Source organism: Marmota marmota, unplaced genomic scaffold (assembly GCF_001458135.2).
Source record: "Marmota marmota marmota unplaced genomic scaffold, marMar, whole genome shotgun sequence".
NCBI lineage: Eukaryota > Metazoa > Chordata > Mammalia > Rodentia > Sciuridae > Marmota > Marmota marmota.
In genome coordinates this window covers 7132995-7152857 of record NW_026000016.1, presented here as the reverse complement: position 1 = coordinate 7152857, position 19863 = coordinate 7132995, and the positions used below count along the sequence as shown (strand labels likewise).

Here is a 19863-nt window from a genome sequence, read left to right as displayed (position 1 = left end):
TGGGAAGTGCCCAAGAGAATAAATGTCCACCTCCCGTTTGCTGGAAGATCCTAGACAAGCAGGCAGGGAGGCTGGACCCTACACAAAGCTCATAATTTCAAACGAAAAGAATCTCCATTAAGATCTCATGCTCGCAATCTCTGAATGAGTTCTGATTTATTTCAAGAACACATTTTTTCCCCCAGCCCTGAAATAAGTGTGAACCGAACTGTGAAAAACAGACCTTGACCATATTGTTGTCACTACCAATTCACAGCAACAATCTTCAGTTTTGAATTATCACCCTCCATTTCTTTTTTACATCGAAGGATTTGAAGATTAAAAAATACATCTCTAGTCAAGATGACTCAAAAGATTTCCACATTTGAAATCTTGATCATTCTTATCCCAGCCTGTAGGTCCGCAGTACATCTGATACCGCCATGAATGGTGCTCATTGGGACGTGCCTAATGAGAGGAGGCCTTCCCCTGGGCTTCTGGAGAGGTCTTTGCAGCATAACTGTGCCCTACATAATGAGACAGAACCACCTAGGGAATTCCAGTCCTTAGCAAACCTCAAGTACAAACCAACTTGTTCTTTTCCATCATGTTCTAAGTCAATCTGAATGCATTACAAACCACAGAGTTGCAAATTGTATTTGATTATTTATAACCATAAAATAAATGGAATAATGTAGGTCTTGTGAATTTTTTTTTCCAAAGATGGATAAAGTAAGGAACAGAACATTCCCTAGTGAGGCTCAATGATTAATGTATGATGAATTCATAACATTCTCGCATTTGACAACTTTTCCTAAAGGAGTAAAAACCAATTTCCAGGGTATAGTACCTATAGTTTTCCCAAACTTTTAAGTTTTCTAGTCCTGAACTCTTCCCTAAACCATTGGAGTTAAGAGAGATACATAAAATTTGAAGAATACATATTTCTTTTTTCTGGGTAACTCATTTTCTCATGGCAAAGGCTACGAAATACCATCCTTTTTCCTGCTTCTAATTTGATATAAAGGCAAAAATAATATGCCTACGTATTTATTTCTAAAATCATGCTATAAGAATACTCTGAGATGAAAGGGAGTCTTGTGTGTTACTATCTGTCATTGGCTCCCCATGATTAAAGGTAGGTTACCTATGCAACCTGGATAAGCCACATCAAAGACTTCATTAGACCAGCAGGTGCAGAGTCCTGTCTGACGACAGTGATGCTCTGAAGTTAATATGCTTTCATTTGATTAAAGTCCAGAGTCTTAGAAAAATAGCAATATGGAGACAGCAATACTCTTCTTTGTGTTTCCTCCTTTAGAGCATCTCTCTCCTTTGTGAAGTTTCTGATAACTAAACAGCAAAACTCCTTTTGTTGTGTGGTTGCTGTTGTTATTAATAGCCAGCTTTTGTTAATTATGTGCTCAGCACTGTGCCAGATTCTTCATATATTTTATCCTATTTTATGGTCACTTTGAGACTGTGAGATGGGTCTCAATGATAAGGAAGTGGTTGAGTATCCCACAGAAAGAAAAGGGAGCCGCCAGAGCCCCAGGCAGGAGCATAGGAATTTAGAGCCTCATTCACTTAGCTTGACTCCCTGTTTCAACTTCCTACTGTCCACTACAGACCACTGTGGCCTGGAAGTTCATTCAAGTCCATGACCTCAAGGGCTCTGTTATCATCAAGGAGTCACGCAAAAGTTGCACTGATGTCAGAAACAGCAGCTGCTATTAAAGCAAAATCTTAGAAAGAGAGAGAGAAAAAAAATGACTGTTTTTCTGATCCTAAATCTCAGAATCCTTACAAAGCAGTCTAAATGAGTCCAAGCCTTGCCCCACCCACCCTAAAGCACTCATAATCCCATATTAGTCCCCTAAGGGTTACAACAAACATGATCTTACACTCTACCAGAAGGGAAGGGGGAAGCAGTAAATACGAGAAGCTTCCACCCCCACAGTGCAAGAATCCTTTCCAAGAACACCTGCATTTCCACAAGCGGACATGGGAGCTGTACGTAATTGCCTATACAGCAGACATTAAGGCTACAAGCTCTGCCAACATTTCCATCTAACGTGCAAACGGGTTACACATAGGATTCTCCAAATGATTCCGTTGAGAGGAATGAGTTCCATCCATCAGACATCCAGGTACAGTCCTGTGCACCTTCTCCCCTGTGCAGGGTTAATGACGGTAACTATCTCCACTTGGAAAAGAGAAAGTGTTAGAAACTCAGAATCTCTATTACACCTAGAATCAGGATATCTAGTGGGTCTATGCGAACAGCTGTGTTGTCTGAACCCAGACAGCAAATTGACACGAAGTTGCTGCAGCACCAAGCATGCTGACCCAGACAACTATTGTGCCTACAACACTCTTTCTAAGTAGAAGCAAAACTCCATGATGTCACAATCAGACATGCACCATTGGTGGCCCATCTGTACCTTCATGTTTTATGGCACTTTCTAACATTGGTCTAGAGTAAACTGTCCACATTCTAATGCCTTTTCAGACACTTTATTTTCCAGAGTTGGGGTAAGATGAACTAACTTTTGCCTAACACAAAATTAAATTCACAGTTATCAAAACACCCAAGTGTTTTCCTCTGACCAACATTTTGTGCAGTAGAAAGACAAAAAGGTATACAAAAAGCAGCCAGGATTGCCAGGATGCTGATGTCTCAGAAATTTGGACTTTTTTTCTTCTTTTATTGCTAACTTTCAGAAGTAATTAGGGCACTCATTTCTAAGCTAATGCTTTCTAATGGTCACTTAATTCTGGACAAACTGCAGAGTAGAATGCTTTTGAAACTAGAATTAATTGTTTAAAAGACATTATAGGGATTAGTCTGGTAAATGTAGAGAGAAAAAAAGATCTTTTACTGAGACATTAAAAATAATGAAGTTCCCTACAGTCCCAGACCTAATACATTTTGTGGGCTTCTTTTTTCTTTTTCTTTTACTTTTTTTTCCTGAAAGTAATTGACCAAGGAATGAAGCAATACCAGAGATCTTTCCACCTGTTTATGGGAGTTCAATAATATTTCCTACCATAATATGACATCAGTCCAGCTATGACAGGGAAAACATACAATCAAACTGTGCCATGATGAGATTATTTTTCAATCTTTTCTTCTGTCTGATTTTAATAAAATATTCATTTAATATCACTACTGTGCTCAGAGTTCTGGAGAAAGTCAGTATAAGTTTCAAGGAACATGTTTCAGTCTTCTAAAGTTCAGTCTATTGAGAGACAAAGGTTTATAAATAGCAAAAAAAGATATGGAGGTAAATGCTATAATAGAAGTGCAGACAACGTTCTGAAAGAGTAAAGTGATAGAATTTGTATTCAAAAAACTGGGGAGACTTCAAAAGCTTTGTGAGTGTAGACCCCCAATGATGGAATAGAGAAGAGAAGGGATTAACTGTCACACAGAGGAACTGGGGTTAAGACAGAAAAGTGGGAGCTCAGGGGTGTAAGAATGAAAGAGAGTGTCATAGAATATGGGGGTAGATTGTGACCACATCAGGGAATATTCTGAATACTCAAAAGAGTTGGGGCAACTGGTATATAGATGATTGTGAATTATTGAGAGTTTTGAGAAAAGACCACCATAAAGCTTGCATTCAAGTTGAGTCCTTTTCTTTTTTCCACCATGGAAAAAAATAAGGCGGCTATAATTGAGGCTTGATGAGAAAAAAAAGAAGAAGCAAGAACCCTGGGGGAAAAGACAGGCAGAACTGGGATCAGCAATCTCATGCAGTTCCACTTTGCCATTCGGGTGAGGGAAAACTTATCCATTCTTTTTATCTGCTTTCTTGTTTCTGGTTTATTGTCAAGTGTTGATGTTCACCTCTTTTTGACACCATTAAGTACTTTAATATCAATTTGAAATTGAATCGCCAGGCTAGACTTTTATCCTGAGATTTCATCCCATATTTTCACATGTCTACCTAAAATACAAAGACAGGTGTACTATCAATACTCAAACTCCATGTAGCCAAATTGAGATTATGATCAACTAGATCTCTGAATTTCTCCTACATTTTTCCCCATATTTTCCTGTTGAAATCCCACTTATTTTTCAAGTTCTAGCTTATATGCTGTTTGGAGCACTCAAATCTTTCTGTTTTCCATATTCCTGATGAATAAATATGTGCTTCCTCTTAGCATACACCCAATTCCCAAGTGTCTGATTTCTGTCATTCATTATTTTTTATGTATTTTCTCAGTTCAATTATAAATTCCTTGAGAATAGGGTTCATGTTATATTCATCAATGCATTCCCAAATACTTAGCATGGCAATTTGCAAGAACAGGCTGAGTATCCCATATTCAAAATGCTTGGAACAAGAATTGTATTTCAGATATTCAGATTTTGAAATAATTGTGTGTGTGTGTGTGTGTGTGTGTATGCGCGCGCGCACATGCACACACACGTGCATAATGAGATATCTTGGGTATGGGACTCAAGTATAAACTTAAAATTCATATGTGTTTCATATATACCTTATGCATGTACTCTGAAAATATACAGTGTTTTTAGAGCGCCTGTGTTTTGTCTATGACCCATCATATAAAATCAGATGTGGAATTTTCACTTGTGACATCATGTCAGCATTTGAAAAGTGTTGGGTTTGGAGCATTTTGAATTTGGGATTTGGAGATTAGGTAATGCTCAAGCTATAATGGGCTCTGAGGAAATAAATATAAATTTGGTTTATTCTTAAATTTGCATTCAGGTATTGAAATTTCTAGGATTATAAAGTTTCCTGATGGAGATCGGCCTATCAAAAGGAAAAGTGTGTCTGGTTACAAGTTTGTTAAGTAATTTTTGCTTTTTATGGGTCTTTTCTATTCATTCTAATTAATACTTTATTTGTTTACTCATTAAAAATATTAAACTTTGTGCCTAGTATTGTTGTAAGTTCTACAGATAGTGTAATGAATAAGACTTGTATGATTGACTTCATCTAGTTTTCATTGACCAATCTCTTGCTCTAGTCCCTACTCAAGTCTTTTGGTTCACCTTGTAAGTGGGTCAGACACTATAATACATACAATTGTTATATATATTGCCTCCAAATCAAGAGGCCCTTTCTTAGTCACATGCTATATAGGGTACTTTTTTTTTTTTTTTTTTGGAAGAACATAGAACTCAGCAGTCATCTAGAAGGTTGTATCCTTTATTTTCATGAAATTTATCTTAGAACCTCTGGTTTATATCCATCTTATTGATGTTTCTAGATCTATTATTTTCACAGCATCAAAACACTAAAATTTAGTAGAGCAGTATGATACTATGTGGGTTGGAGAGAAGATCAATGTTTCTGGACTATTTTGTGACCTAGAGTCCGAGTTAGAATAATAACTCTGAGGCAAATGTCTAAAGATCTATTGCAATCCCTTCCAAGTAAAAGCAAGTTAATTCTGGTGTTCTTTGTCTAATGAAATTAAGAAAAATATTTTTCAACTTAATACCTATACAAGGTTCCAGGGATCCACTGATTTGCTATGGTGAAAAAAAAAAGGACTTCTGAAACAGCAAATAAAATTGAAGTCACCATTTGATTACTCTAACAATAATAATAGACTATTTTTCTCCAAGAACCATTAAGAAGTCACAGAGGGGGCTAGGGATGTGGCTCAAGCGGTAGCGCGCTCGCCTGGCATGCGTGCGGCCCGGGTTCGATCCTCAGCACCACATACAGACAAAGATGTTGTGTCTGCCAAATACTAAAAAATAAATATTAAAATTAAAAAAAAAACTAAACTAAAAAAAAACAAAAAACAAACAAACAAACAAAAAAGAAGTCACAGAGGGACAGGTTTAGGGTCCCACGAGGTCATAATAAAGCAGACCATGGTCAAAACTCAATTCATCACTTGACCTATTCTTCTTACTCTCCTTTGCTGACTTCATCTTTCCCTTCAGATCTCTAATTATCAGAGTACAGAGTGTTTCAGGGCTCTGAGCAGTGCTTATCTCTCTTCCCTTTCCCATGTATACTTTCTCCTTAGGTTCTTTACTTGATCTATGACCCTAAATACTACATATATATAATAGGGCACAAACACATATGTGTATAAATACGTATGTACATATATGTATATATATTTGTATATGTATACACTCATCTGCTGCATAATGACATTTTGATTAAAGGAACCACATATTGTTAGGGTCTGTAAACAAGTCAAGATGGCGCCTGGCATTTTGCCAGAGGGAGTGGTTTGTGAAGTAATGCCAGCGAGCCATTAAGTATGGAGATTCCTTATTGGTTGACTGCTGTATCTAGTTTATGTTAATTAAGATAAGCTGTGTGGAATGTATATATACCCCTCCTGTCCTATAATAAACGGCTCCCACTCCTGCTGTATCAATGTACACAAGTTGCTCGTCACCCCCCGGTTATTTTGCTGCAGCATATAGGACCACAGTTGCATGAGATGATAATATTGATGAAAAATCCCTGTTTCCTAGTGACTTTGTGCCCCTCTGTGTGTCACAGTGCAATGCACTATTCATGAATTTGTGGTGATGGTAATATAAATAAACCTAATTGCACTGCCAGTTGCACAAAAAATACCATGTACAATTATGCATAGTACATAAAAAACTTTATAAGTGATAATAAATGATTATGTTATAGCTTTATGTATTTACTATACTATATTTTCAATCATTATTTTAGAATGTATTTCTTCTTATTATATAAAAAATTACTATAAAACAGTGTCTGTGTTATGCTGGTAGCAGCTTCAGACATCTCATGCTTACCACACCTCTTGCTTGTTACGATTCTTTTATACTTGATTTAATTTCATGTGCTTTGCTCTTCATGGCTTCAGGCCATTACATGTATACACACACATGCACCATATAGCCTAGATTTGTAGTAGGCTATACCATCTAGGTTTCAGTATACCCTGACATGTTTGTACAACAACAAAATCGCCCAGTGATGCATTCCCCAGAACATATTCCCATCGTTAAGCAAGGCATGACTATATATATGTAAATATGTATGCACACATATTTTCCTAGTGACTATATATCTCCATTTGGATGTTAATAAGCAGTTTAAATTAATAAAATAGCTAATTCCTGTTCTCCATTCAGCAAAACTGCTATTTCCCTCATAAGCCTTCTACCATCTACTGAGTTTCACAGACTACAAATCCTGATATTACCCTTTATTCCATTCCCAGAATTCCATTCACACTTCATCCATCTCTAAGTTCTAGCTACAAAATGTACCCCACGTCTGATTATATTATGCAATCACTACTCCTGTAGCATCTGTCTCCACCACTGGCGTCTCTTCTCTGACTAATGTAATAAGTTCCTACACAATTTTCACTGATTTCACCCTCTTCTGTTTTACCTTCCCCAGAATCAAAGATGTTTTTTTCTAAACATAAATCAAATCATGTCATGCTCATGCCGAAAATTCTCAATCAGCTTTCCATTTCAACAGGAAGCAAATCCAGACTCCTTCTTATGACCTACAAGTTCCTTCTTGTTCCTGCCAGATGCTCTCCCATCAGCTCTTTCCATTTCCCCATTTTATAGACTGAAGTCTACACCGGCCTTGTTTCTTTCCCTGTGGACTCCAATACACTGGTTGCATCTGGGGATCCCTGAACATTTGCCACTCTTTTCCTCAATTATCCTTTCCTCATATTTCAGGCAACTGAATTCAGAATCAGCAGCTACCCAAAGACATTTCTTTGGTACTTTCCTTATTTTATATTTTTCACAGCATCTATCAGCTCCTGAAATTAACTTATTTGTTTATTTATGTATTGTCAACATCCCACTGTCATGTAAGCTTCACAAGGAGTCTCTCTTGCTCCTCATTTCCTGCATTTGGAACAGAGTTATCAGATGGCGATTGGTCAATAAATATTCGTTGACTGGATTATTTCCCCCTTCAATTCTGCACATTGCCTGGGGGGCCTGAAGCATTATTTTGGGCACCAGAAATTAATGTTAGTTCAATTCAAGGTCTAATGACCCATGGAATGGCTGGGTTTCCCTTTGCCTCATTACACATTTACTCTAATTAGCAGTCCTATGCTTCTTCCAGGAACACGAGAAGGAAATTTCATTGTCCCTTCTTGTGATCTTATTTCAGGATCCTCAAGGGCTCTGCTTTCATGCGTGTAAAGGACTTTAGAAATAAGACAATTCTGGGAATAGGTTGAGGACCTTTCACTCTCTCTCCGCTTGGCTCAATGCAGACCTCTCTTCTTGAGTCCTACAGGGCTTTCTCCTGTTTCATAGAAATAGGTTCTCTAATATAAAGTAGGACCTTAAAGGAGTCCCCCTCCCCTGTTTTTTTTTTTTTTGTGTGTGTGTGTGTATATGTGTGTCACATCTGTCTGTCTTTGTTGTTGTCTCTCTTTTACTCTTTCCCTCATCAATAACTACTATTCCATACCCTGTAGGTCAGAACATTCTGCTTACCAGACAGGCCCTGAGCCTATCAAGGTCACTTTCTCCACTCTGCCTCTGGCTATTAGTCAGGGTTGCTTAATCTCTGCCAATCCAGGATCCTTCTAGCAACTGTGAAATGAGAAGAGGTATTTTAACTACAGGGTTACAGGAAATGGCATTAATTGGTTCCCTTTCACCAATTTATTTCTTAATATCTTAATGAATAAAGACATTCTAGACCCTCTGAGAGGGGGGAAAAAGACAAATAACAAGAAAAGATTCACTTTAGGATATCTAGCTATGAAGAATTTGAACTGTTTATATTTTACCATCCTATCTCAACTTTAGTTAACACAGTTGGAAGTTGGAATATGGGTTCAGTCATCTAATTGAGGAAGCATTTAAGTCATGACAAGTGCTCAGATTAACTCGGTGGAGAATACATAGGCCTATCTCCCACTAAGATCCATACAATGATGGCTTCTCACCCAAGTAGGAAGGGGTTCGAATTCTTGGCAGCTAAAAAGTGTCAAATATAAACTACACAATTTTGGATTTTATGTTAACTATAATGAAAAACTATTGGTATTTTTTAAACAGAGTGGAAGAAAAGGATATATGTTAAACAGAAGGTGGATTACTGAGGGAAAAGATTAAAAACAGTAAGCCAGGTGGGAGAATATGGCAGCTGTCAAGATGGGAAAGGATGGTGGCTTATTAAGGGAGGCAGCCACTGAGATGGTAGAAAGAGGTAGAAATGTATTTTGATCAGAGTTGACTGGACTTACTTGTTGGATATATGCAGATAATTATGAAAGAAAGGCCATGAACAATATCAAGACTTTTGGCTTGGTGCCAATAACCAAGGATGGAGAAATTTTAATGCATTATGGCAAGTGAAAAGAATGTTTTAATTCAGTCTTGAAGTGTTCAAGCAATTTGTGATTCTCAATGGAAACATGCAAACAACTAACAGAAGATAGCCAGTTCCAAAGTAATGGCCAAGTATCCACAGATACAAGAGAGGAGTTATAGAATTGTTAGGAGATGCTTCACAGAAGAGCTGGAGGAGAAGAGCAGGACTTCAACTAAGAAGACCGGAGATAAATGCCCAGGACCAGAGCAGAAAGAAGAACTATTTTAGGCCAGCACTTGCAGTTGTACCCTGCACTACTTCAATGGGTACCATTCACACAGGCTGTGTAAGCTCAGACTTGGAGATGGAAAAGTGCTAGACACAGGGTTGAGATGGTTAATAAACCAGTCTAATCAAATCAAAGGATAGTTAAGGAAGCTTTAGTGGAGTTAGTAAGATAAATGATTCTAGGGTATAGATTCATTTTTAAGCATATTTGAATAATATTAATTCCACAGAATGAAAAAGTAGAGAATTAGTAGGCATTCTAAGTGTCCCAAATCTCCTGTTAATTATCACATATTAGCTCATGCAAGCTCCAGTAGCAGAGGACCCATAACATTTTTTTAGAAGCTTTTTTTTCATTTGTTAAGGTGAGACAGACAAATCCCCTAGTCCTTGTTCCAAGAAAGCACTTTAACTGCTGAGACTAGACTTGGTTTCATCAATAAATGAGCTGTTAAAATTGATTTCTCCTCATTGAAAGGCACTTCATTCACAAATATACTCCGCCACATGGAGACCATTTTATTCCACAATCAGGGCTGTTCCAAATGGAACTCTTTCATTATAAGCTTGCCTTTCAGAACTCTTATTGGTGTTGTCACTGTGTAAAATCCCATTTTTCCACATATTCACAGTCCCTCAAACTTGAATGCCAGTCAGGGTTTCAGGGCTTTTCATCCTTAGAAACAATACTTTTATATATGGAATGCATTTTATTCCTGTCACGGCCCATAATGAACTATTTGGGAAGGAAAAATATCACTTAAGGAGAGAGATTGTGGTTGCTTCCCTGGGTATTATAACAGCATTATTCCATGTGGCACATGGGCAAGACAACGCAGACTCTATTGCTCCCATTTTGAGAGAAAAAAAATAATTACCTAAATCAGAATAGCATTGGTCATTTGGAAATCAGGAAAATGTATGAAAACGTTGCTTAAAAAACATGTTGTGTGTTCAATAAGATCTTCTTTGTTTGAGAGACAAGCAATAACAATAAATTAACAAATTATCACAGGGCTAGGAGACCTCTGGAGTTGGAGATTCATGGTGGACAACATGTCAATATCCCCCCCCCTTTTTTTTCCTGCTTGTCTATTCTGTTTCATTCTGAAGTTTAAAGAGGGAACGTGTAACAAAGCACAAATTCAATGGAGACCACATTTTAAGAGGTATCTGGGATCAATGTACTGTGAAATAAAAATAATTATGGATAATATTGTGAAACTCCCTGACAAGAAATACTTAAATTACTGAGTCCAGATTCTTCATGCTGTTTTATTAGGGCAAGATACCGGACTCAGCAAACTCTGCCCTGCATTCCCAGCCCACACTAGTTAATTATTCTCCTTAACAGTCACACGTAGACATCCCCTCTGCTCTTCTTCCACACACACAAAAAATGTTTCTTGTTGGTTTGTGGCAAGTTCCATATGGTTCTTGTGGTATACACTAGTATTTCCCCTTAAAAAATATATTGCTTTAATTTCGAGGTATGCCATTTTGCAACATCTCGTCCTTGGAGGTTGTGATTTGTCAATGTTCTGTATATAACATCTTGTATTTTTTTAAATGCCTTTTTTTTCAGAAATATTTGAGAACAGACAGAAGAGGGGGAACAGCTACAGCTCAAGCACTGAGGTAGACATTAGACAATGCAATATAAAACACTTATTTATTATTCACCTTTTGTTTTTTGCAAAACTGTTTTCAATAAGGAAGGGAGTATTGTGTTCCATATAACATAAGAAGAAAGAAAAACATACTATTTCTTTTAGATAATGGGTGGTCAACAATTACATAAAATGGGACAAACATCCAGAAGATCCAAACTATTCTATCAGCACAGCTGCACAATGACAACCATATGCTCTGGCCTGAGGGGTTAACTATTACATTGAAACAGATTAGCGTAGTTTATCTTCATAGAAAACAACTCTGTTTGGACTGATCTTTACCAGCAATAGTAAACATTATTGCTTTATATACCTTCATCTACTTTAAGAATAATATTCAGGTCGAAGAATTTGATTATCCAATCAGACCTGAATTCCCACACTAACCTTAAACAAGTGTGTTAATGAAATGAGGTTCCAGGCAGCTGAAAAGAATTAGAGAAAATAGAAGGGAAAAAAATCTACAAATAAAAGTTTCCATTTTATTGCAGCACCATGACAGAGATGGAGCTTCCTTAAATACATTAGACTAGTGGTTCTCAATAGCTGTAAGAGGTTAACAATAGTGAAGATAGCTTTGTCTAGATACCTGCCTGCCCCTGATACTTGCTCTCCTAAATGCTGGTATATCTCCATATGACTGGCCGTGTGTGTGTGTGTGTGTGTGTGTGTGTCCATAACTGTCCTTTTCTGCTGTTATTTTTTCTCCAAAATTTTAGAATACACATGTGGGCCCAAATGAAAAGCAAATTCTTTTTGCATGGATTAATTGATTCATCTGTTTATTCCATTGATCTTTATGGAGACATTGTTTTAGATGGTAGATACAGTGGTAAACAGGATATATAAAGACACTAAAGGAATGAAGATTAGGTATGTAGAGTTATCCTGAACCTCAGCTGGGATATAAAGAAGGACATAGAGCATCTCTAAAATAATCAGTATGCTAGAGAAATGGTAAAGATAATGATAATCACACTTACTGTTAATAATATCTTATGCTTATGTAGCAGTTTAGTGTTTATAAGATTTAATTGTTTTGAACTATTATCGTGATGTATGCCATCTGCCTGTATCATATGCTTCAGCATATAATGACTTGCATGACTAATTATCCTATCTGTATATTTGTGTGATCTTCCTGTGCAAATTATAAATCCCACGAAGGCAGGTACTGTGTCTCTCACTTTTTCATCTTTCATTGTGACCATCAATGGGCTCAGTACAAAGCAAGACCTAAAATATTGTTCTTTGTTTATATAAGTCTTAATAGTTTCCAAATATTTTTATAAATTATCTCATTTCATTTTCATATATCTAGTTCACAGATTTTGAAGATGAGAAATGAGAGGTTCAAAGAGAACACATTATTTCTTCAAGATCACATAATTAGTTTAGGGACAAATTCCTATATCTATTTGCTTTGCGTATGTGTTGGGGGTGGGTGGGGTGCATGCACACACATAAAACACTTTTTTATTGCACTGTGGCCAGCTTCTGCTCTGTTATATGTGCACATCAGAATTTTCAGGCATATTACATGTCAGATATATATCAAATATCTATTTATATCCTATGAGAAATGAACTCATTTTGGGGAATTAGGCATGAAAACAAGATTAGATGGCTTGATACATATATCAAGCAGCTTCTCACTGGGTAACCAAGATGGTTGGAATTATGTGAACAGAGACAGAAATGTAATGCAGCAGGCTTGTGGTTCAGAGGTACAAAGCACGGAGGACATCCTTAGAATACGTTGCAGGCACAGGGAGTTGAAATGAAGAGGAAGTTCTATCATCAAAGAATGTATTTCAGGGTGTAGCCACAAGCATCCTGGCTATAGAAGCTGACAAAGAACTGAAGGAGAGGAGTTTGACCAGCCTACAGCCTAACCAGGCCCTTATGCCTTCTCCCTGCTTTTCTGAAAATGCAATGCCAATATTATTATTCTAGGGTTTTCTTCTTAATTCATGCTGGAAGCCCCCAAGGCTTGACATAAAATATGTCAATAAGTCTCTAGAACATGCAGCCCGTGTCTCATTATCAAGCAGGAGATAGAAAAACTGTTAACAGCTATTGCCAGCCCTAGAACTCACAATGCAGGTTAGAACACAAACTGATTTGATTCTATGATTTTTGAGTTACACAAAGTTCCAACTAGATTCAGCTTTATTTGTTATCAAATGCACATGCAGGAAATAATTCTGGGATTCTTGTCTTGCTTTTCTATGATTTGACAGCAAGCAGCAAACAGCAGCAATGTCAGCCATGGGACAGAACTTTTATGCCAATTTCAGCTACGCCTTATAAAGTATGTTTCTTATACTCATAAGGTCACAAAGACCTTCTCCTTCAGTAGCATGGCTTAGATTACAAATTAAATTCCATTTCCTACATCCCTTCCATTCATAAGGGACAATTAAAGTAGAGTATCTAATATACTCTATGATGCTGGCAAGAACACTAGTCTTCATTTGCTTCAATGGTCTATGCCAAAATCTCTCTTTCATTTATTAAAGGCATTTGTGTTTGCTACCAACTTTGAACTGAATGGCATCCCAAGGCCAAATTTGTTCATTCATCCACTTGTTTTAAAACAATAGAAACCACAAGAGAAGCCATCAATTGATTAACCTGAGGCAGTTCCTTACATTAAGCATCTTTGTCTGCATGCTGACAAAGTATATAGTAAGCATCTATAGAGTATGCACCTGTTCCAGCAACTACAGGGACATTATTTTGTGGTGTTAGACTTGTGTCCAGGATACTCAGCATTGAACTGCTTCTGGCCATGCACTCTCAGTAATCACTAGACAATACCAACCTGGTCCATCTTGGAAGAAACAGGACTATCCACCTATCCACCCTCTTTGGACTGCTTCTTTTCATAGGCTAGAACACAGTAGCTCACCTATGATTAAAGAAGAAGAAGAAGGAGGAGGAGAAGGAGAAGGAGATCCCAGAGAAGAAGGCTTGTGGTTTACTTTCCTAAAGGCAAGGACATGTACACTGTTTGTTTCTATAATTGCCATGATCTTTCACATATGTGATATCATTGGTTTCTCACAACACCTGTAAAATCGATATTATTATTCCCATTTTGCAGACACTGAATCCAAGACTCAAAGTTCAAAGTCATAAACATAGTAAGTTATAAAGTCAGGCTTTAAACATAAGCCTGGAGTACTCTAATCTCTTTCTAACAATTTCCATGTAACCTCAGTAAGGGCTCCAAGTCATAGAAAAGCATTTTGTGCATGTTACCAGAGCAGCATAACAACTCTAAAATAACACCCATAAAAACAGTGTGGAAATGTTGATAGCAAAGTAGAGAAATGTACATGATATTCTCATATTGTCTTGAATAGTTAGAGAAAGAAATATCATATCATTAAGTATCATGTTGACAGAAGGAATATTAGTTTGGTTAAACTTACCAGTGGAGAATAAATTGGCATGATGTTATTCTGGCTCTGCTTGTCTGCTCTCTTCAGGAGGCTGCCCAAGTAAGAAGGATGAGAGGAAAGACACACAGAACCACTTCACCATGTAATAGCTTAACATTTAACCAAGGAGAGAGATGTTTTTAAAATTGCACACTACATAAAACAGATACCAAAAAAGTGTGAGTGAGACTTAGCTATTCAAAGAACTCATTATGTTTAGGGAAACTTCTCAACTCTCAATGCTTCCTCCTTCTCAGGGAAATGACTGATGCCCAGTTCTTTCTCTGGAGAATAAAAGGCATGTCTCTTCATGCCCTGTCCCCTTGGCTGTAAAAGTAATTAATTCAGGTTTGGACAGTTGGGCAGCTAAAGTTAAAGTGGGTCAATCAGTGTGGAAAATTAGAATTTCCAATCAAGTCTCTTGTTGGGTAGGGGTCCTAGGAACTGAATAACATTAGTATTGATGCTCTGGAAAGAAGGTTGAACTGTCCTATTGCTGAAGTCACCAGAATTGCCCTTATGATAGCTTTCTGTGGCTGTAACAAAGTACGTGAGATAATCAACTTTAAAGAAGGAAAGGTTTGTTTTGGGTCAAATATTTCAGTCTGTGATCATTTGATTCCATTGCTTTGGGCCAGTGACAGGGCAGAACATCATGTAGAGGAGCAAAGCTGCTCACCTCATCACAGGTGGAAAGCAGAAAGAGAGAGAGAGACTAGTATCTCAATATCTTCTTTGAGGGCATATCCCCCTGACCTAACTTCTTCCAACTAGGTCCTACCTCTTCAAGTTTCTACAGCCTCCCCAGTTGTGCTACAGGTTGGCAACCAAGCCTTTAGCATAAGAGCTTTGGGGGCACATTTGAGATTCAAACTATAACATCTTCCTTCTTCCCTTCTAAAATTTTGTTCAGTTCTTCTTGGAATTCTAAGATATCTCCCACCATCTTTCCAGTAAATTCCTGCTCTTGTATGAGCTACCCAGAATGGGTCTCTATGACTTGCAACCAAACAAAACAGAAATGATTCAGAAGTAGAGATGGATAGGTCTCAGGATTGGTATAGCCAGAACTAGGCAAGTTGAAACTGGAAAGAAGACAGATCTGCTATCCTGGGCACAGGAAGGAAGGGATATTTGGAAAGTACAATAGAATAGGAAAAGTTTCCCGAAGCGGAGGATTGGACTTCATAAAATGTAGAACATTTGGGTGTCAATTGGGTCAAATGGGAATAAGAAGCTAAGTTCCTTTGCCAGGAGAAACACGGGAGCCATTCCAACATTACAGGAGAACTAACAGTGGTGGAGGAAGCTGGCCAGATATTTGGCTTAAATTTAAAGGCATTATTTGGGGGTCTTATTTTTTGTTTGTTTTTTTGTTCGTTTGTTTGTTTTAGCTGGGGTTTTATGATATTTCAGGTGGAAACCACAGTAACTTTATGTTAATGACTTGTCATCTCAGAACATTGCTGATCTACAAAAGGATATTTAAAGAGGAAAGTATGAGGCATGGATGGTCACTGTGGTGGTCCCTGGGCAGCTGAGCTGCAACACAGAACTGCCTTTTGCTCAGACAAGGCCTTCCATGCGATGGCCCTAGAGCTCCAGGTCCTCTCTGGTAGATGACTGGGCCAAAGACGGCACACGGCAGTCACGGTAAAACTTGACACCTCCTAGATGTCTCACACAAAATTGTGAGAAATGGCTTGCTTTTCAGTCTTTTTTTGAAAAATGCAAGTCAAACATTTTGTTTTCCCTGGTGATGGATGGTCTAGACCATCTCAGTGTCAGCATGAGGCAGTGGCATGCATGATTATGGGGACCTGGACTTTGCAGCCCATTGAGGGCCACAGCCGAGTCAGGATGACGCATGGCATTTTTGCCAGAAGTAGTGGTTGAGAGGTGATGCCAGCGAGTTCTCCGTGAGTTCCAGTTGAGCTCTCGCGGGGATTCCCGGAGAGTTCCCATTGGTAGGGGAAGTGCCTGAGGAGGGATATTTCCGGTTGCTGGTTCCTGGACGAGCGGCGTGGCGCGGCAGATTTCCAGGGAGCATGTGTGGAGTGTGCTGGTGGAGTTCAGAAATAAAGTTTGTTCCTGCTTCAGTGGCTCGTGATTTGTGCCCAGCCAGACTGCGGCAGCAGCCAATCAGGCCACTTGCTTCTTCAAAATCTTATTCACCTTCTGTTGCAGCTTCTGGGTTCATATTTCTCTTGCTATCAGATGGAAGATGAGAAGGAGGATTTTATTAACTTTACTGTTACACCTAGTGGAATCAAAGTTAGATTATATTTCACGTTAAAAAAAATTAGTTCCAAGGCCCAATTTTCATGGAACAAGTTAATACATATATCACCAGTCCAACAAAGTATAGAGTATAGCATGTTTGTTTTACCATATTTGTTTCTATCACGACTTCAACTCAATAAAGTCTTCCGATATATCATTTAAATCCTACATATTAGTCAGCGTTTATTCTGTGACCAAAATACCCAACACAAACAACTTGGAGAAGGAATGGTTTGTTTGGGCTCAGGGTTCCAGAGGTTTAAATCTATGGTTGACCAGCACCATTGCTCTGGGCCTGAGGTGAGACCAAACAACACAGCAAAAGAACATGATCAAGGAAGCTGCTCACCTCAGGACAGCCCTGAAGTAGAGAGGGAGAGAGAGTCAAAGATAAACCCCTCCACAGTGAACTATTTACTCCATCTAGGTCCCACTTCCTCATACTCCACTTAAATTATCTATCAAATGGATTAATCCATTGATAAGATTAGAGTCCTCATGATCCAAGCATTTCCTAAAAGCCTCTGTACATTACTGTATCGGGGACCAATCTTTTAAGTATATGAGCTTTGGGGGACATTCCAGGTCCAAACCACAACACCCTTCCAGTAAACTTTCTGAACCTAAAGAGTTGGAGACCAGAAGATAGTTTTCAGTGTGATGACTGCATTTGTACTTGATCAGATAGGTCTTATATAATTAAAAGTTGAGGTTGATATAAAATATTGCTCACCACATTAAAGGCACCGACATAAATGGTCAATGATTATTAAGATGATGAGAAATCATTTTCCTTTCAGTGGGTTTCTAAGACTATAATTTTCACCAGACTGAAATTTTGTCTCACAAATTTAAGTGCTCAACAAAATATATAATCTAAACTCCAGTGCAGGCTCTGTTCTGGCCTGAAGGAATTTGATTAATAGCTTTTCAATCATATAATTATTTATGGTTATCTTTTTGTCAGAGTCAGAAGCAGAGCACAGTAACAGCACCAGGAAGCCCTATTATTCTCTTGTCATTTGTAACCTGACAGGAAGCTCTGAGGGGGTTCATATAAGTTCTGTGAGATTCCAGTGTACTGTAGGATACTTATCCCAGCTCAAGTCTTATTTTTTTCCAAAAGGCTCAACTATTGCTAGTCTCAAATTTCACACTGGGCTTTTCCAATGACCACAGAAATGTAGCAATAATCTTTGCCTCTGAAGAAGTCATCTGAAGCATCTAGTAGCCATCTAAAGCAGAATTACACATAATAATAGCTCTTAAACAACAAGTTTGTCTTAAGAACACACATTCCTCCCCACCAACTTTCTGAAACCAATCTCATTTTTAGCCTGACTTTTAATATTGCCGCTTGGAAAACCAAAATCCTCTCAGACTAATTAAAATGGACATACTGTGGGAGCACAAACTAAACTAGATTTTCATAAATATAAATGTTTGTGATGACATTTTCTATAATGTCACTGTGACATCTTGCTTTATTTCTTTAAATATTAAACAAACAAATAAGGGAAGCAGGCTTTTAGCGAAGAAAAGAAATAACACCAGCTCTATTTGTATGGCTAAGGCATTAAATAACCTCTTTACGATGGTATAAAAATAGCACCAGATAGAAAAAACAAGCCTAGAATTCATAAACCAGGATCATTAGTAACAATCAATACAGAGAAAAAGTACTTTATAAACTCCAGTGGTTGCCAAATCATCATAGATAATACAAAGTAAGTGCTTCTAATAACTTACCAGGTGGTAAGAATTAAGAATATGGAGATCATTCACTATGAAATGTATGAAATGCACAATATGTGATTTGTTGTTTTCTGAAGATGGAGTTGTTTCTGTAGGTTAGGATCATTGGGGAAATCTTAGGAAAGAGAGCTTCACATTCGAATATTATATGGAAAGTAAGAAATGGAGAGGCCAAGCAAGAAAAGTGCAAGGCCCATTTAGCAGAGAGTGAATATACCATATGGATTCAACTGTTTACTCAACAATTAACAAATGCCAGCTTTTTTTTTTCCAGTAGTGAGCTTAGCATACAAAAATGAGTGCAGTGTTCAACTTTAAGTAACTCTGAAGACTAATAATGAGAAATGTGCACACATAGAAAATTGCAATATAATGCAGAAAACACAGGAAATGCTGTGGCATGGCAGAAGCACAGAGTGAGGGAAAAGTCAAGGAGGTTATTTTAGGTAGAGGGAACCACACTGAAAAGATATAGAGGTGTCAGCGAGCTCAGTCTAGCCCATGAACTCAGAGTCATTCCATCTTCTTAGTACATAGGGCAGATCAGGAGAAATGAGACTGCTCTAATCACCAAGGGCCTTGAATGTCATGCTGAGGACATCAGACTTTATTTGGGAGGCTGGGGGAAGGCATGGAAAGACTTTGGAAAAGACCATATGTCATCTTACAGAGTTTACACTGAGAGCAGAAAGGAAGGACTAGTGGTGTGGATCCATCCTACAGGCAGAGAAATGAGCTGGGAGACTCTGAGATCAGTCAGATTTATACCATGGTGATGACATTAGGGTTGGAGAGAAAAGAACAGACTCAAGAGATATGTAATTGGGATAAAAATGGACTTTGATGACTCACCTGATAAGACCCATTAGAAGATTGACTTCTTGGTCTCTGGATTGAACACACGAGGACTGGTGACACCTTTAAAAATACATATGAGAATAAAGCATGATGAACAACTGGTTTAAGGATGATGAGTTCAAATTTGTCAGTGTTGGGATGGGGGAGATTAAGACAACTCGATGGAGTTGGAAACATGTAACTGAAACTCAGGGGACCTTTTGGGTTAGGTCTACCTTCTGAGATAGGCTCTGGGGCATTAAATGAAGCTGTGAAAATGGTTGAGATCATCAGGAAATT

The 19863-nt window shown here is 38.0% G+C and overlaps 1 long non-coding RNA gene across 1 annotated transcript in view; it reads right to left on the bottom strand.

Moving 5' to 3' along the window:
* The window catches only part of LOC125618435, a 175372-nt gene extending 160631 nt beyond the window's left edge, over positions 1-14741 (bottom strand). Inside the window, exon 1 of the long non-coding RNA XR_007349698.1 lies at positions 14680-14741. This is a non-coding gene — a long non-coding RNA (uncharacterized LOC125618435). The remainder of the gene's footprint in view (positions 1-14679) is intronic.
* Between the last annotated feature and the right edge of the window lie 5122 nt (positions 14742-19863).